Source organism: Tupaia chinensis, unplaced genomic scaffold (genome assembly GCF_000334495.1).
Source record: "Tupaia chinensis unplaced genomic scaffold, TupChi_1.0 Scaffold000078_1, whole genome shotgun sequence".
Lineage (NCBI taxonomy): Eukaryota > Metazoa > Chordata > Mammalia > Scandentia > Tupaiidae > Tupaia > Tupaia belangeri.
Window position 1 is genome coordinate 8,596,627 of NW_006159539.1, and position 8,588 is coordinate 8,605,214.

Below are 8,588 nucleotides of genomic sequence, written 5' to 3' on the forward strand. Positions count from 1 at the left end.
GATCCTTCCCATAGAGCCTTCAAATAATAGTCACCTCAGCCATCCCTTTGACTGTAGTCCTGAGACATCTGAAGCCAGAGAATTCAGTACTCTGTGCCTGGATTCCTGATCCACAGGACTAGTGTGAGATATTAAGTGTTGTTGTTTTCATCCTTCAAGGTTTGGATGAAAACTTTATTAGGTTGCAATAGATAATTAACGTACCTGATTTGTTCCTTGCTGAATTTCAACATCAATAGTTCTTACGCTCCCTGTCGGTAACCAATGGGCTACGTGAAGAGATAAATGAGTACAAGTGGATAGTATCAGAAATACAACAACTTCATCCAACACAGCCTGCCAGCCAGCATGTGTAGCTGGGCAGCAAATCACCCAAGGGTTCGAAACCCAAATGTGCTCCTCTGTTTTATCAAACAATCATGTCAAAATGCACACAAGGAGGCTCTCCAACAGCTTTGTTTGTCCTACAGAGAAAACACGTGTATGCCTCTGATGGATTTTTAATGAGATGCCATTTCCGCCTTCCGTGACGTGAGCCCGGCTGATGGTGGAGGGAATGAATGAACATTCAACTAGCCGCCAGGAAAAGAGGGGTTTACTGTGGGAGGTTGCAAAGATTGGACGTGGCATGTATCCCTCCTGCTCACACTTTTCTTTGGAGAGATGATTTGACACTACAATCAGAAGTCCAAAGATATTGGGGCCAGCAGGTGGTGTGGTAGTTAAGGTGCTGTATTCCCACATGGCTGACTGTGGTTCAAGCCTCGGACTCAGTGACTTGAAAATCACACCGGGCATGTGTGTGTGCCTGTCCAAAATCCTGAGAGAAGAATGGAGGATAAGGTATGGTCATCCCCTCTGGAGAATGATTTCTTCCTTTCCCTCTCTCTGTCTCTCTGTGGTGAGTGCATGCACCCTATGCCAAAATACACACACTCACACACACATACAGAAATACAAAATAATAATTTGAAAAATATGAGTATAAGAATGATGCAGTATGTACATACAGCTGAAAGTTGTAGACTACCATGCAGCAAAAAACCAGACATAGCACAGATATTTATCAATGATGGAATAAGCTATGGGAAAGTCACGCTGTGGAATATTATACAGCAGCGAACTTGATATATTACAGCCTCACGCACTGACATGAATGGATCGCAGAAGTATAACGCTGAGTGCAAACTGCAAGTCACAGAGAGTGATGTAAGAATGACTTTATGTACGTGGAGTTCAAAAACATACAAAACTAAACACACATTGCATAGGGAATATGTGGGTAGGACAAACGTGGGTGAATGGGTAGATTCATGCTTGCTGAGGGGCAGAGGAGTGACAAGCAGAGGAGTAGGTCAGGGCTCTGTCCCTCCATCTCTCTGTCTGTTTCTGACTTTTTAATGCCCAGAATAACGAAATGCCTTAGCCTTCCTGTCTCACCTGTCTGCCATGTCACTCCCTGCCTGCACTATAGGACAGACTCAGCCAAATCTGAGAGTGAGAGTGAGAGAGTGAGAGAGAGAGAGAGAAAGAGAGAGAGACAGGCAGACAGAATGAACTCGCATTGATTGCGGAGAGTTATATGGTTTGAGAATGAAAAAGAGATCCAGGTTTCTTGGTCCTACCTCCACAATTAAAAAAAAAATAAAAAAAACCCCTGCATATGTGGACCTAGACAACATGCACTGAACAATTACTGGGTCGTCAGAAAAGTCATGACGTATTTTTCTAAGCAAAAATGCCTCATGACTTTTCCGACCACCCAATATGATGTCCCTCTCAGTGTACAAAGCAATTACTTGTCTTTATTTCATCCTCAGAGCCTGGCAAGTTAATGCAGTCGTTCCCATTTAGCAGATGAGGAATGTGAAGCTCAGGCAGGCTAAGGAATTTACCCAAGGTCACTGTGATGGGGATGGGAACTCGATCTTCATCCTCTAACTGCGTGGGTATACAAGTCCAGGAAACACACCTGGGAAGAGCTAGTAGGTAAAACCCCCTTTAAAACCACTGCCCTTTGAATACTGACATCCATTCCAGCCTGGCAACCCCGTCCTTCACCACCTTAATTTAATTTTTTGCTCCAGGGTGCATGAGGCGGTGGGCAAGTCCAACGCCAACAGCATTTTTCCCTGCATTGGCTCTGGAGGCCCCTTCTCTGAGCAGGTGGCTTGGTGTTTGCAGATGTGGTCGAAACAGCACATCTGGCATGCATTAGTCCGTGGGCAGGACGTGCTATTACACAGTCCTAATGAAATTTGGGTCCACTACGTTTTAATAAACCATTCAGGGGGAGCAAGATTCCTGGCATGTTGTTGGCAGAAAGGGCCTGGAAGATAGGGAAACAGTTCTATCATGATGATGGATTAGGTTATTTTCATCTTGTACAAAGTTAGTCGGAGTTGAAAGGCTGGACAAGATAGCTCTTGATTAAATGAAAACTGTGTCTGCCTAGGACATAAATTATGTAGTGGAGCCACAGAGAAAATCTGAGCATGCTTTTATTAGCTCAGTCCTCGGAAGGGTTTAACTCAGAGTGAGAACTGTGGTCCTACCTAGCCAGTTTGTCAACAGCAACACGGTTACACCATTTCCTTGAAGAAAATACTCTGTGGTTAGAGACGGAGTTTTGGTCGCAGGCATTAGCTGCTTTGGTTAGTGCCATTTTCATCCTTCTAGTTCTAGAACTTACTTTGTTGAGGGCTTTATTAGTCCATACAGTCTTGTCCCCTATATTTTTCTTTTTGGGGGAGACAGAGGGTGCATGTACTTCTGAGAGAGAGAAAGAGAGGGAGAGAGAGGGAATGAATCACCCCCTAGGGGGAATGGCCATGCCACAGTCCCTTGTCCTCCACTCTTCTCTCAGGATTTTGGGTACACATACACATGTTCCTGGTGTGTTTTCTTGAGCAGCTGGGTGTAGGACTCAAACCGTGCAGTCAGCCATATGAGATCCAGCCACTTTCACTTCCACGCCACTGGCTGGCCTGGGTCCTATTTCTGTATCTTATGAGGTACTTGCTCGTCCTGTGAGTGTGTGAACTGTCCCCTCCATCCTCACCTACCCATTTCAAATTCTTAGGCATATATGAAGTATATATCTTTTACCTTGTCAAGCCAGTAGGCTAGACAACTGATACAGAAGAGAGTAACGCAGGGACCAGCAGTTAGCGTAATGGCTATGTTGCTGAACTCCCATGTAGTCAACCATGGTTCAAGTCCTGGACCTGGTGGCTTAAACTCACACCGGGCACGTGTGCGTGCGTGCCCAATATCCCGAGAGGAGAATGGAGGAGAAGGGATTGCTGCAGGGCTATCCCCCCCGGGGGGTGATTTCTCGCTTTCTGTCTCTCTGTCTCTCTCTGTCTTTCTGGCAAGCGCATGTGCCCTATAGCAAAAAAAACCGCAACAACAACAACAATGACAAAAAAGAAAATGACTCAGTTCAACAAATATTCTTAGTTCTCCCGATCATACGGTAGAGTTGCACTTCTTGATTCTGTTGTGATTTTAATAATTCTGACCAGAGTTGTGAACAGAGGTGACATGGATTATTTCAGAGACATGGAAGACTCTCAGAAATCTTTTTCCCTTTGGCATGGCAACCTACAGAGGCCCTACAGTGGCTATGATGAGCAGAGATTTTGCTAACTCACCATGAATTGTAAAATGAGTGAGAATTGAAACTATTTTTAAGACATTGAGACAAGATTGTTTGTTACTGCAGCATAATCTAGGTGATACTGACTGATGCACAAAAAGAGAGAGAAAATGTGGATAAGCAAGAAAAGAAAGAATAATCAAAAGAGAATTCTCTCTTATCTCTTTATCTGGAGTGGTACTGGGTTGTGAAAAATATTATGACGTATTTTTCTATGTTTTTCTAGGCCAAAAATGCATCATGACTTTTCCGATGACCCAGTAATATGTAAAATAGGGAGGTATGGTTGTCAACTAGTTCTCCACTCACTCAGTATGGAACCTTTTGATTCTGCCTTCTTTCACTGAGCATAATGCATTTGAGATCTTGTTGCATATATTAATATATAATTTGTTTCTTTTGCTATTAATTTGGAATAATTGCAGAGAAAGCTGTCTTACAGGAAGCTCATACTCACTGCCTTGTCAGATTTTCTACTCTAACCCTTGGTAACCCCAAGATATTGCCAGCATCTTCTTTTGCTGTTGGCAAAAAAAAAAAAAAGGAAACTTTAAAAATTTTATTGGTTTTTGGGGAACCAGCAGTTAGCGTAATGGCTATGTCGCTGGACTCCCACGTAGTCGACCGCGGTTCGTGTCCCAGACCCGGTGGCTTAAAACTCACGCCGGGCGCGTGTGCGTGCGTGTCCAAGCTCCCGGGAGGAGAATGGAGGAGAAGGGATTGTGGCGTGACCATCCCCCCTAGGGGGTGATTTCTCGCTTTCTGTCTCTATGTCTCTCTCTGTCTGTCTGGCGAGCGCACGTGCCCTATAGTGAAAAAAAAACCCTCTCAAAAAAAAAATTTTATTGGTTTTTTATTTTATTTTTTGCTAGACGGTATGCTCACTAGAGAGAGAGAAGAAAAATGAGAACTAACCCTTCCTCCCAGGAGGTTTGACCACTGCAATCCCTTCTCCTTCATTCTCCTCTTGGGATTTTGGGCACACACACACACACACACACACACACACACACACACACACTTTCAAGTCTCCGGGTCTAGGACTCAAATTGTGCAGTTGGCTATGTGGGATCCAGTCACCTTAACCATCACGCCACATGGCTCACTCCCAAATTTTGTTTTAAGAAACAAAATGATTGTAGGTTTCACGGAACGTTGGAAAGGACGGATCATTTGTAGGCCGACCACTGGGACTAGTTAACAGCTAACTTTATGACTGAGTCTCTCAAACCCTAACACATGCACTCGGGAGTGCTAGAGGTTATCTGAAATTCTCAGTGCATTTTTCTGCATTTTTCAAATAGTTGGAATAAATACTTTTCAATCCTCTGGGTCCAGGATTCGAATGTACAGTTGACCATGTGGGCTGATAACAGTGTTTACACAAAACCTATGTACATCCTCCTATATACTTTAAATCATCTCTAAATTATTTTAACACCTAACACAATTTAAATACCATGTAAATCGTTGTTATGCTGTATTCTTTTTTTTTAAAAATGCATGTTTATTGATCTAAAATTTAACGAAATTTCAATAGTTAATAGTCTCAAATTTCCACAATGTTGGGATTTTACTTTCATGACTTTTTTTTTATAATTTATTTTTTTATTATAATTTTTTTTTCCATCACAACACACAAATGAATTTTCCATCCAAAATACACTGTGCATTGGCTCAATCAAGTATGCTGTATTCTTAAAGTTTGTACTTTTTTTCTTGATGTATATGTGCTTATTTTATTGCTTTTTTTTTTAATGTTTTTGGTCTGTGGTTTGTTGAATCCCTGGATGTGAAATCTGTAAATACAAAAGGTCAACTCTATGGAAACCCAACTGATATGGCTCAGAGTGACCCATCGATATAACTCTCTATTTCATTTTCAGAGTTTTTAATATTTGCCTTCTAAACCTATTGTTATTCTTCTTTATGGAATTAACCAACGGACTTGAATTGATTCAGGTCAGAATTGATTCCCCTCCCTCCTATGAGCATATCCTGGGGCATCATTACTCATTCTGATTTTGATTGCTCTGTCATTCTGTGATTTGCATAACAGGCCATTGTTCTAGGAATCACGATGATATTTTATTAAGAAGAGTCAGGAGAATATACAGCAGCGTAAGTGAAAGATTTGCAAGTAGAGGCTTCACATCTCTTGTAAAATGTGACTCTGAGGGCCAGCCCTTCTTGTGATAGATGGAGACAGCACACGCTCCTTCCCTCCTTTGGCAGCCGGGTGAGCACCATCCGGATCCTGGCTCTGGGGAGCACTGCCTGAGCCTTGCTCAGGGTCTCCCGGAAGGAGTATGTGCGGGACTTAGTAAGAATGAGATGGCCCCTCCCACCTGCAGATGGGGTCTTGATCAAAACTCTGAGTGTGGGTCAATGAAGGAAAGATTATGTATGTCTCTGCAGCTCTTTTTATTTATTTATTTATTTATTTATTTATTTATTTATTTATTTATTTATTTATTTTTTATTCTTCAGTTCTGCCTCAGGGTGTGTGTGCTCACTGGGAGGAAGAGAGAGTGACCAAGAAAGTGAGACACCACCCTCTGGAGGGATCTCCATGCTGCAATCCCTTCTCCTCCATTCTCTTCCCAAGATTCTGGGCACATGCGCACACATGCCTAATGCGATTTTCAAGCCACTGGGTCTGGAACTTAAACTGTGCAGTCAGCCATGTGGGATCCAGCTGTCTTAACCTCCATGCCACCTGCTGGTCCTCTGCATCTGTTTTTATAATTTTCCCCTCCTGATCAAAGAAATACCTGCTCATCATAGGAGACACATTTGGGAAGGACTGAAGAGTGAAGAGTACTGACAAGCAACCATGCAGCTCATATTTTAGTATATTTTCCTGTGGATTTTATATTCTTGTGCAGTTTTAAAAATTATTTAGCTAAGCTTATTCTATGTATATACAATTACATATATACATCCTGTATGTTGTTTGACTTAATACTGGATTGCATATACCCAAATCATTCAAGAAAAACTCTTCCTAAGTATCATTTTTGTTTTTTAAAGGGGCTTTTGCCTCAGGGCACGTATGCTCACCAGAGAGGGAGACAGACAGACACAGTGAGAGGGAAAATGCGAAATCACTCCCCAAGGGGGACGGTCACACTGCAATCCCATTTTCTTCATCTCCTCTTGGCATTTTGAGCATGTACGCACATTTGCCTGGAATGAGTTTAAAGCCACTGGGTCTAGGACTCGAATGGCAGTTGGCCGTGTGGGAGTCCAGTGATGTAACCACTATATGCCGCCCACCCCCAGTAACATTTTAACCCATTAGTTTGTTACCAGTTTATTAAATTATCGCTTATTTACCTCTGTGCATATTCCCTGCCTTTCTGAAGGAATCTGCTCCCCACAATGGACCCCTAAAGCATGATGCTTGGGGGAAATCCCATTAACCACTTAGATTCTGAGCCAGCAGTTGGCGTGGTTAAGGCACTGGATTCCCAAATGGATGACTGTGGTTTGAGTCCCAGACCCAGTGGCTTGAAAACCACAACAAATAAATATTGAATAAACAAATATTTTTGAAAAAAGCAAGCAAACAAACAAACAAAAAACCACCTAGGCCTTACTTTAATTCCATCCTCTGCTAGGTTTGTGGCTGAAGTCTCTAGTTAGAAATAACACGGCACTGGGCTGGCAGGTGGCATGGTGGTTAAGGGGCCTGGACTCCCACATGGCCAACCACGGTTCAGGTTCTGGACCTGGTGGCTTGCTTTCTCACTTTCCCTCTTTCTCTCTCTGATCAAACTGGAAAATAATAATAAATAAAGTTAAATAAAAATAATTCTTTTTTTTTTTTTTAAAGAGGTAACATGGCACTCACAGTAATTAATGATGCACAGTTGCTGTGTCATTGAAATGAGGTCAATGTTACAGAGCACCCTGCACATAGCAAGTGCCCTTTAATCAGCTTTAATCAGAATTTCAAGTGTTTCTGCACTTGGTCTTCCCTTGAGAGTGTTTCCCTCCTTAGATTTAGATTTCAGCACAGAAATTTGTTACTTTATTAGATAAGCTTTCTAGCGCACCCAATAAAAAGAGGTGTATTTCTTTTGCATTTTGTATTTTTTTTCTTTGAGAGATTTTCACTACATGGCATATGCGCTTTCTGGAGAGACAGAGAGACAGAAAACAAGAAATCATCCTCCGGGGAAATGGCATGCTGCAATTCCTTCTCCTCCATTCTCCTCTTGGGATTTTGGGCATACATGCACACATGCCTGGTGTGAGTTTTAAGCCCCTGGGTCTGGGACTGGAACCCCTATCAACCATGTGGGAATTCAGCATGTTAACCACTATGCCACCTGCTGGGCCCATATTTTATATTTTTGATGTTGTTTACTCATTACGTAGTGAAGCTGCCAGATTCAGAACGTGAATCATGGTTGACCACGTGGAAGTCCAGAGCTTTAACCACTATGCCACTTGCTGGCCCCCACTCTTAACCGCCCTGTTGCCTTTGATTGTATTTATACAATGACTACAGGACAAAAATGTCCTGAAACTTGAGTAAGATACAGAAACTATTGATAAAAAGCTTAACGCTGCTTCGGCTTATCAGACACTGACAATAAAAGAGAGGGAGCTCTATTTTCAGAAACTGGTGACATTAGTTCTTCTCCTTTCACCTTCCAGAATAATCCACTGCAGAGCTGGTGGTGTTTCTGTAAAGCCAATGTTCAGCACACATGTATTGAGGAATGAATGTTTTGTGGCATACAGGGTGTACAAAGATGATATCTTGGTTAACCTAGCAGCTTTTTGAAAAAAAAAAATAATTATTTATCTAGGGGCCAGTTGGTGGTGTAGTGGTTGAGGCGTTGGACTCCCACATGGCTGACAGTGGTTCGAGTCCCAAACCTAGCAGCTTGCTTTCTCTCTTTTCCCTTCTTTT